This window comes from Montipora foliosa, chromosome 9, assembly GCF_036669935.1.
Source record: "Montipora foliosa isolate CH-2021 chromosome 9, ASM3666993v2, whole genome shotgun sequence".
NCBI classification, from domain to species: Eukaryota; Metazoa; Cnidaria; class Anthozoa; order Scleractinia; family Acroporidae; genus Montipora; species Montipora foliosa.
This window is the reverse complement of record NC_090877.1, coordinates 33,869,338-33,880,642: the sequence shown is the minus strand read 5'-3', so window position 1 is coordinate 33,880,642 and position 11,305 is coordinate 33,869,338. Positions and strand designations below refer to the sequence as shown.

General features: G+C 39.4%; 1 pseudogene; it reads left to right on the top strand.

Moving 5' to 3' along the window:
• Window positions 1-4,786: 4,786 nt before the first annotated feature.
• On the top strand, window positions 4,787-6,298 carry LOC137969914 (uncharacterized; annotated as a pseudogene).
• Window positions 6,299-11,305: the final 5,007 nt, after the last annotated feature.

The following is an 11,305-nucleotide window of genomic DNA, read 5'->3' as shown; positions in this document are numbered from 1 at the left end:
GCGGTTTTTTCAAAATGGCCACAAGCAGTTTTGTCGAAGGTGATAGACGAAGAAATGAATTGTTTCAAATAAAATGCATATTTTTCAAATAATCACCTATGCAATTGTACTAAAACAATGATACACCTCGCCTTCGGCGAATAACTGTCTCAACATAGTAACGGAACAAGGAACTGTACCATACACTTACCGGTACTTGAAGTCAAACCCTCCCAGATCTTGAGTCCTGTGTCTTCACCACTACACTACAACGACGATCATGCTTAACACAACACAGTTATTTTCATTATTTACTTTTCTATAATAAGCCAATTGATATCCAGTATAATAACCAAAATTATTAAATTCTCAACCTCGGATAATGCAATTCTCGTGCTCTGATTGGTTCACTCAATCTCGGTTATCAGCTCATATACCTTAGTTTGACCTTATATGGTAAATGATTGCGCCTAGTGTTGCTAAACTAAAAACGTTTACGCCAGAAAGCGAAATTTCTTTCGGTATAAAGCAAAAGAAAAACGTTTTTGTGGAAAGTTTGAATCACTTTCAAAGCTTAGAGATACGGGAAAAGGTAAGAAATGTTTTTGTGATGAGCCTGCGTCTGTCTGACCACGAGGTATTACACAACATCGCATCTTCATCAACTTTTTTCGATTTCGCTAGGATTTTCTCGCTTTTTTCGCTTGTATTTCGTACTTCTAAACTTTTGGAGTTTAAGGAATTTAATAAAACAATTATTCCATTCGCGCTTGTTGGATATGAGAATTGTTATAGCCAACTCGGCGCTACGCGCCTCGTTGGCTATTTACCATCTCATATCCAACGCGCGCTCATGGAATAATTGTTAATTAATCCTAACCTGACCCTTATTTTTCTCTAGGCTTAATTTAGGCTCCAAAAAAGTTTCTTCAATTCATCACGGTGCGTATTCAACGTTGGTAAAATGAGGATCGCTAATTTAACCTGGGTAAAAACAAATTCAACTTGAGAACGGATTTTACCGGCAACATTATGTCATTCTCGAAGTGTGTTAATTTGAAGGCGTTAGTCTTTCCAAATACACGGTTTTACCGGTCAGTTCTGTCAAGGGAAGGAAAAGGAAAGGAACTTTAATTTATTTAAGTGTCTAGGCGTTCTAGCGCTAATTGGGTACACGGTAAACTGAAATTAACATTTAAAAAAATTAAATCAAATTTCAATTGGACGAGAGGGGAAAACCGGAGTACCTGGACAAAAACCTCTCTGTGCACGTGCAGAGTAGAGAACCAACAAACTCAACCCACATATGACGCCGAATCTGGGAATCGAACCCGGGCCGCATTGGTGGGAGGCGAGCTCTCTCACCACTGTGCCATCCCTTTAATATTAACCGGACTGATTGACTCAAATAAATAAACAATGTTACGATCAGTAATAAGTCGTGATAAACTTTAGCCGTTTACTTAAATTGTTAACTAATGCCATATTTAAGGACCTTGAACGAAGAGTGTTCTCACGTAAAAACTCCCTTCATGTATTAATTAATAGATAGTTATCAACGAGAGAAGCAATTCATATCGGGACAGTGAATTAAATAAGTGTTAACTTTGATCTCGAGTTTTATCTTTAATATGGGATATTGAAAGATTTCGTACAGCATTTTCAGGTGTTCAATTATTTTTAACACGAGTGGCATTTTAGTCAGTGATTAGTCTAGTTACCACAGGAGAAAGTAACTTACCTTAGAAGTGCAGGTGCGGTAAGCTCGATTAATTAATGGCTCCCCATTTATAGTCACTCTTTTTTATAAGAACGTTGGGGCCGACATTAACCAATATTTTAAAAACATACCCAGGCTGAGAGTCAGTTAAGAACGTCTGTACTTTGCTCATTTATTCGTTGTTGTTGTTGTTGTTGTTGTGAGCAGTTAGTGATAAAAATAAAAGAAATGTAACACTGTAGTTAAGAGGGACATTTACAATGTGGTTTCCTTTTTGCATGCTACACTGATCAACAACTCACTTTGTGAGTTGGGTTTGTTGGTTCTTTACCGCTCTGCTCCGAGAGGTTTTTCTCCTTTTCCTCTCTCCTCAAAAGCCAACATTTGATTTGCTATGATTTGTTGATTTCAGTTTACGCATAAACAAATAAGTAAATAAATAAATAAACAAAAAAAGTGTACTGGGCCATTTGTGTCAACCAAATGGCTTTGAGTTTGGTGGTTTAGAATCACGTTCCTTTCACCGGCCCTCTCCTTCTAGCTTGGCCGGTTTCTCAACGCTTTTTTAACCCGGCTCAGTTTTTCAATGCTTTTGACCTTGCCGTATGGTGCACGGCCATGAACAATTCAGTCCAGACGCATTTTAGCAGAGCAGGGAATTCGATTTTTGTTCTGTAATCGCTTTAGTTTTTTTGGTTATTAGGATATTGAATCTCCCAGCTTAATGTTTCGCTTTAATTTTCTAATAAAAAAACATTCGAAACTTGCTAAGTGAGTGCCAAAAGTGCACTTAAATTCAATACAAATTAAGAGCACAATTACCATCTGCAAACTAATAAATATATTTAATAGCTAGAGAATATCGATAATTGAGTAATAATTAATCAACAACTATAAAACTCGAAAGAGTCGTATTTTGAGTGATTGATCCTTAATAGACTTCAACGCAATATATTGCCTGAAATGGGGCAGCTAGCAAAATTTCTCTAATGTCTTTTTCCGCCGCCTTCGAATCTAATATAGGTTCTGTCTCTCTTCAAGAGTCATTCATGCCGTTGGGTTGTTATCTGATTTAAGAGTGCGAACGGTTAACCCAGCAAAAATTGTGTGAGAGTTCAGTTGATGGAGCTGTTTCTTAACTAACGCTTTGCTCCAAACAATTGTGATGCTTGCTCAAAACGTCGCTCATTAACGCCTCATTGTGGCATCATCACGTTTGGCGTTATGAGGGCTAGAAGGGACACCAGTCTTTGTTTACAAGCGTTGAATTAACAGCCCAAAGTTCTTGAGTTCTTGGTCCTAAAAAACAGTCAATTGTACTTACTTGGTTCCGTTCAATTTACAAGAGTGCTCCATCGATATAGCGCCCTTAAGTACTGTTTCAGCTTGTTATAACTTCAATTTAACACCGATTGGCGCCAAGTGTTTATGGTCTGTTGGGAATCAGGGTAAGGGCTACGGTGGCTTTCAACTGTGTTGACGTCGTAAACTGGTAACCGTGAGTAGATTGACCTGTAGTTGACCAATTTGTTGGGCGTGTCCTTTCCGGGAGTATGTTTAGCAGAGAGATTGAAAACAATCAATTTCCACACTCCCACGTGAGGTGAGTTTGTCGCTTTTCTGAACCTCTAACAAAGTTCCTTTAATCAAAAAACTGAAATCTACCCACTGGCTAATAATAGCTTCCGGCATCGAAGTAACCTATATTTGTCTTTGAACGCCCACGTATCACATTATTACACCTGATGATATATTTTCTCCCTAATTTTACGTAATAGTCTTATGAATGAAATTGTCTTTCTGTCTTAAGATTTGAAATTAGCACCGTTTGTCGAGTGGGTAATGTATTTTTTTTGCTAAAGGTGGTACAGCTACAGCGCTTTGTAGAGACTACATGATTTCAGTAAGGTTTCTGTGTTTTGTTCCCTTTGCACACACAACACTGATTCACTTTTGTTTTTTACTGAGGGGGCTGGATTGAAAATAAAAAAGTGAAAGAAATCCTTAGATCGCCCCTGAGGTCGGGAAAAAGATTTCAATTTTTGCCATGTCTGGCCGTAAAAAAACCTGACAGCCGATCACAGTTTACAGCGCCATGTTTGAATGCTAAAAGAAGGCTTAGGTGCTGAGCGAATCGAAGATCGTCACATTATCCAAGAAATGAAATCGCCAAAAAAACTGAGTCGTCTTTTGTCTTCGATGATTGACAGTTGACAAACTCACGTCGCTTGGCATGCAGGGAGATTTATTACCTAACCACAGCTCGAAAAATATGGTATTTTTAAGTTATTCAATTCATTAAACAGTTTAAGTAACTTCTGAAAAACTGACAAACTTGACAATAACTGTTAATATTTCTATATTTCTGTAGAAATGTATATATCATTTCACACCCCGTTGAAGTCCTGAATTTTTCAGGCTTCTAAGCAATTGCTAAAATTGCGTTCATAACTGCGAGGATCATACCTTCTTTTCTTGATTTCATATCCGCAGTTCAATATATGATTCATGTCATATATATTCATTCGTTGATTCATTCATCACGGGAACATTAGAACCTACAAATGACCAGCTCCCAACGCCAGTGGCTTCATAGCTCAGCTGGTTCTGAGCTCCTCGCAGGTATCGCGAGGTCACGGGTTCAAACCCCGTTAAAATCCTGAATTTTTCAGGCTTCTTTAAGCTAAAATTGCGTTCATAACTGCACGGATCATAGCTTCACTTGATAATCAATTTTCTCTCATTAGTTCATTTCTGCGTGTGTTGAGTGTGTTTTGGGTCTATGTTGACTGCATCTTTGCTCATTTTGTAAACACTATTTATTTCGTAAATATGATCTTGACGCATTTTTAAATCAAAATAGTTATAACTGGAGGTAGAACATGAGATGGACTAGGCAACGAAAACTCCTTTGAGGGTCGCTAGGTTAATTCCACTTCCTGTGAAACTGTTAATTGAAAATCGTTTACATTCTTCAAAAAAGTAAATGGTGAAAGATTGGCGAAAGTGAAACCGCTTATAAACAAAATTCCATTCCTTTATAATTCAAGAGTCCATCCGGAACTTTGGCGCCACGGACTCGAAGTTATGACTTACACGTGTGACGTCACTACAAACCGGAAGCCGTGAAACCTCCTTTTTCAATGCAATAATTATTCTCAAAAAACAAGTGCGGCTGGAAGTGTCATGCAGTTATATCGAGTATCGAGGATCGAGTGAACAAAGTCTTATACAAGATCTATATCGTTCAAACATTAGCGGTTTTATCGCTGGACTTAATGGCGCCTGTTGGAGGACAAGAACATTTTATTCTGTACCTATTGATGTGTTTGGCCGCTGACTTCAGAAGCGTTTATTCAGAGTGTGCGAAACAAATGGAACTGTGTCCTAACAGTAAGTGCGAAAAAGACTGTGATGAGGGAAGAGTTTCTGACGGCTCAGTCGAAACCATTGTAGCTATTATGAGTATAGCTGTGGTGCTTATCATCGGCTTAATAATTCTACTGGTTTATGTCTGTCTGAAACAAGGCATTTTCTTTTTTAATACCAACAACGAAGACACAAGTGAATCCAATGCGGTCACATGTGAGAGAACTGCAGTGGAAATTCCTGAATACTTGTTGCGTAGGCGCTTTTCATCTTTAAGTGTCACTTCTGGTCCACCGCCATATTTTAGTCTTTTTAACTTTATTTGTAACGAAAATGGTCATATCTTGCGCACAGTCATAGGACCGCAAAATTTAAGAACTGACAACATTCGGCTTCCAAGTGTCACCGAACAACCGCCACCGTATGGCGCGCTATTTGGACAGTCTCCACCGCCTTATGACGTAGTTATACAACTCGAGGAAACGACACAAAGACAGCAAGCTGGCAGTGAAAACTGACCCCGAACGGTAAAAGCTATGAAAGGCTAATCTGCAGAACGTCAGGACATTTATTTGCCTACGCAGAGAACCATCATGTTTTTAGATCAGTGTTGTTAGAACGCCCGAGACTGACAGTTGTTAAAAAAAACAACAACAAAAAAGAGATGAGATGAGATGCAAATGAAACTGAAAATGTTTTTCTTTGAAATTCATGACTTCCGTTCATGCGACAAACGTTAACTACTTCCTCTATTGATGACGCTGAGCTGTTAATCCATGAAAAACCACGCGATTTCACAACAGGTTAATCTACATTTGACCCTTCCTGCTGTCTTTTTTTCTGGTAAAAAAACGGAAATTTTGAGGTGAAATTTCAACCCATCACATTCCGTTGATTGAAACTGTTGTAAATGATAACATTGGTTTCTTGTTTTCCTTTGAAATTCATGACTTCCGTTCATGCGACAAACGTTAACTACTTCCTCTATTGATGACGCTAAGCTGTTAATCCATGAAAAACCACGCGATTTCACAACAGGTTAATCTACATTTGACCCTTCCTGCTGTCTTTTTTTCTGGTAAAAAAACGGAAATTTTGAGGTGAAATCTCAACCCATCACATTCCGTTGATTGAAACTGTTGTAAATGATAACATTGGTTTCTTATTTTGTCACTGCTGCTGTGTTGTAAAGATTGGCCAAATACAAGAGTAAACTGATTTCGTCAAAAATGGCTTATACTGGAAGGATTGCAAACGCTGTTTTTAGCACTGAAAATTTTTTGCAGTGAATTTCGATATTATAGCGTAAAGTTAGCATTTATTCTCGCCTCGACGTCGAGCATGCGAGGAAGTAGATCGTCAGGAAAGTAAGCGAATTCACACTGGGGTCCAAGTAGGCCATAAGTGCGACAGAAGCTCAAGTCAACTTGAGATTTACACTTAACGCCTTATCGTGTTTTGATTTTCTCAAGTACGCCGGCATTCGAGAAGGACAAAACTAGACATGAGTTCCGCTTCTGAAGACCCCTCGTTTCTAAGGTTACAAAGTAAGATACGTAGCATATAGCAGGGGCGAAGGCAGGATTTTCATTAGAGAGTGGGGGGGGGGGGGGGGACAGGGGGGGGGACAGGGGACGTGTCCCCCAACCCTACCCCCGTCGGAACTTTCGGATATGCAAATTCTCCACTGAATATTTTGTAACAAAAAATACATAGCAAAATGCCACGCATTTCAAGTGCGTTTTGCCATAAGCCCGAAAGTATTTCAGCAACAATGGTATCATTTGACTTTCTTTACCTGGAATTAATTGAAATTTAAGGTCACCATGTGGTTAGGTATAATCAGACGAATGGGCATTGAAAAAGGATTATTTTGTGCCGCAGTCATCCACTCAGCCTGCGGTTTTTTTTTTTTTGTTTTTCAAGGGAAGGCCAAGGGCACCCTAGGAGCCCCCTGGCTACGCCCCTTTTGCTGTACGTAGTCAACTAGAATAATAGCAGCGGTGATCTAATCCGAAGGTCGTGGGTTCAATTCCCACCCTGGTCACTGAGTTTTTCTTTGTCCTTGGGTGGGCCCATTTCCATTAGTAGGGCTAACGCTCACCTGGTTCATATGGGTAGAAAACTAGCACTTCACATCACCCTCTAACTAGTTAAGTCTGTCGAAATATAAGCACTACACGGCCAACGTTTGCAAAAAACGTAACCCTTCCTTCCAACTAGGATAAACCCCGTTCAAATTCAAAGTAGAGCTCGGATATACTTCTTATGTTTGTAGTATTAGCCCGCCCACTGAGAAGGCAAGAACTGAAGTTTACTAAAAAAAAAGTCTTATACAGAAATCTTTATGTACGATAAACTATCAAAAAGAATGATAAATATCTGGTTCAGCTAGAAAACTCCAATACAAGAGTTACAAAAAAACTACGCCTTATTTAACACAACTTTTGATTTATTTATGACGCTTACTTTGCAACATCTCGTAACATCAAACAGACCGAGCCTTTGGCTGCTTGATGATACGAGATGATATTCTTGAATGTTTTTGAAACTATTTTTTTTTCTGAATAAAAGGAACGCTATTTGATTCTTGACTTAGGCCAACGGGGAATTGACAGCACAACATAGAATAACCAAACCTTTCGGCTATTTAGCAGTAAATGGTACTGATTATTATCGTCCCAGACCTCCTACGTCTTCCGTTCACAAAGAAAACAGAAAACAGGAAAATAGATTAAAAACAGGAGATGACGCTTTGAGATTGTGACCAAAATAATGACCATTCGTTATAAAGAGTAGTAGAAGTATCGGAGCCCAAGGAAATTTGCACAAATATATAGCACATGTTTGGCCTCGAGGGAAACGGGAGATCATCAAGGGCAGCCTCTATCTCCACTAATTCCTTGAGTCAATCCTTTCCCGAGTAAATTTATTTTTAGGAACAGGTTTTCCCGCGAAGAGTATCATTTTTCCCTTGACGCCGAGATAGCTCTGTTTTGATTGGCTTTTACAACAGTGGTTGTGCTTAATCTCCCAAGGGAGGCGTTCTATAAATAAATATACTCAGGAAAGGGTTCTTCTTGATGAGCTCCTGAGGGATTAATTTCCTCAGCAACCAGTAGTGGTGCCTTTCGACACTGGTCCCGAGGGTTGTACCTTCCCTGAGAACACTTCACGCAATTTCGGCTTGCAGTTCGCTTTAATTTTACCATGAACATAAAAATGCGTTGGAATACAATGTTTATCACCGCTGTTTGTGTTATTTTCCTAATGAAACATCTTTTAGTTACTGTGTGGCAGATCTATGAGCAAGAAGGACGACGACGGCTTCTAGAACTTAATCCTCATTATTAAGTCGTTTCGCCATCATCTCAAGTCGATCAAATTGTTAAGTAGGCCGTTTACTTCACAATTTGGCGGGGAGCATGTGGAGGATAAATTTTTTTACAAAGATTAATATACATACATACATACATACATACATACATACATACATACATACATACATACATACATACATACATACATACATACATACATACATACATACATACATACATACATACTTAATTAACCGCTCCCCACAGGGGCTTTTCAGGGCCAATGCAACACAACGAAAGGGACTGACAGCAACAACTGTTAAGAATCCTAACTGGCCGGAAGCAAACCAGTTGGCTATTTACAAGTGCAGCTGGGAAGTTGAACCAGGGACTACCAGGATCAAATTCAACGAGTGGTCAGAGCGGGTCTTGAACCCGGGATCTCCGGATCTCAAGGCCAGTGCCCTAACCACTGGGCCACACTGCCTCCCAACCTCGTCTCCAGGGCGCTTTGGGTGGTTCCGTCCCACCCTAAGCCAGGGAAAAGCGCCCTGGGGACGAGGTTGATATTTATCTTAACTTCAGATTTTCTTGGTCATTTCACGTCGTTCACAGGACAAGAACGTCAAGGAAATGGACCAAAATGCAAAAAAATCAGGTTCATTGCACCTTTCTTTTGTAGCACTGTCATACATCTTATTCCAAAATGGCCGCCATTTTAATATTTTTTTTGTTTGATCGCAAATTGGCCCTTTTGGCCTCGTTTTAAAATAAAGTAAAGGTAAAATCACTTTATTTAACTTCGGTAGTTCCTTTAGCAACGAGGCTGGTATCAATGGAATCCGACGGTGCGCCCTTTAACCACCCCTCCCTCTGTCAGTGCTCCATTTTATTGCCCCCGCAGGGATTTTGCCTCAAGAGGAGGGATCATTGTAACGTGAGCGTATATAGAGTTATAGTGATATAGTGTTACAAGTGTTGTGTGTATTACCAGAAAAAATGTCTACTTGAAAGCTGCAAGTGCGATCTGAATAATCGGGAAATGATGACGTTTTCACACCAAATGCCGGTAGGTAAGTCTTGGGTAATGATGACGTAGAAGAGAATAGCCGAAGAACAATAAATCACATAAACGTAATTGTAGAAAAACATCGCGCCACTTGTCACGGTGCATCATATGTTTGTTTATACACGCATCACTTTCGAATAAATTATCCCAACATAGGAAACCCTTAAACATGCAAAACCATGTCATGGGTTGCTGCATTGCTGGAATAATCTCAACATTTCCGAATTCTAATTTTATTACCAGAAGAGTTTTATACACAATATTTCACTCGATGTACCTATCATCAATAACACCGTGACACCGTCTCAGTTCCTTCATCCGGTCAGAATTTAATATTTCCTGTTTCTTACCATTCATTTGGTCATTTAATCCTAAAACATAATGCACATCAAGGAAAAACTTTATCCCTTGCGGCATGTTACATTTTTTTAAAAACAATGACCACATTAATTTAAGTATATATAGTTGTACGCAGAATTCAGTGTGTCCAGGGCTCAGGTAGAGGTGGCCGTTTACAAACGGAGCAGTTGGTGTTGAAGTGGGGAGGGAACAAATCAGCAGGGTTTTCGACAGTTTTGTAAAGTAGCGGACATATTTCTGAAAGCACCAGACATGACATTTTTGGCGCCGCAAGGCGCCTTGCTCGACTTTGTCAGTAGAAAAATTTGCCAAGACCTCCAAGAAGACGAGACCAAACCACCGCTGGTTAATAAACAGTGCGTTGTGTACCAATTTCAATGTAACCTTTGCGATACGGGTACATATGTTGGCTACACACGTGGCCATCTACATACACGCGTGGATGGCCATAATTGTATGTAGTATCAAATGTTACTAGTGGGTATGATTTAAGCTATAGCTACACAAATCAAAAGAAAAACGAAACAGACTTTGAAGTCACCGATAATCGAACTGGGGACCTCTTACTCCGAAAGCCGCGCACTAACTAACTGAACTACACCTGATTTCAAACGCAAAGTTTTAAAAAAATATTTAACGTTGAACAAGGCCAAAAGGGCCGATTAACAATTTAACAAAACAAGGCTAAAATGGCGGCCATTTTGGAATAAGTGTATTACTGTTGTTCCATTAAGTGAAGAAATTACAAATTACAAATTACTCTCTGATTGGTGTAAAATACAATTGGCTGGAACAGTGATCCAGCCGTGGTGTGCGCAGAGGAATGCGGGCGCACAAAACGGCTGGTCAATCGAGCCTTGGCGCTAGAAGACTAATTTGTTCACACGGTTAATTTTTTCCCTTTTTCACGACATATGGTTAATTTTTTGGACGTTTCACGCCACATGCTTAACCCCATTGAGACCCTCTGTTAGGGTCAAAATAAAATGTACAAAACTCTACAGTTTTATTTCCGAAAAAGACTCTTTTTGTTTACATTTACTTTCTTATTGCCGCTCTCGTAACATGCCCAATTGCTAATGAAGTCTATTTCTCAACTTTACTTGCGAAAAATTGTTTCTCTTTTCAGCGCGCGTTTGAACAAGTTAATAGCTAGTGAATTACCACACCTTCAGAATTTTAATAAAACTCCTAGCATGCATAATCAAATGCATTGTATTCACTTCTCACCAAATTTTATTTAGTAAATATCAAAGTTCTTAGCTGCCAATTTCTTGGTTGAACTGCCTTTGCAATGCATCTCGAGGTCGTACAGTGCGCGGATTACTTAGTATATGTACGCTGCTATCAGCGGAAAAGTTACTTGCTTTGGAATGATAGAATTACTTTCGAAAAAAGAGTCTTTGCCAACAAATATATTGTCTGCGAAAAATCAACCAGGCGTCCACCTGGAGTTATGTGATTCTTTAGAGCGCATTATGCTTTACA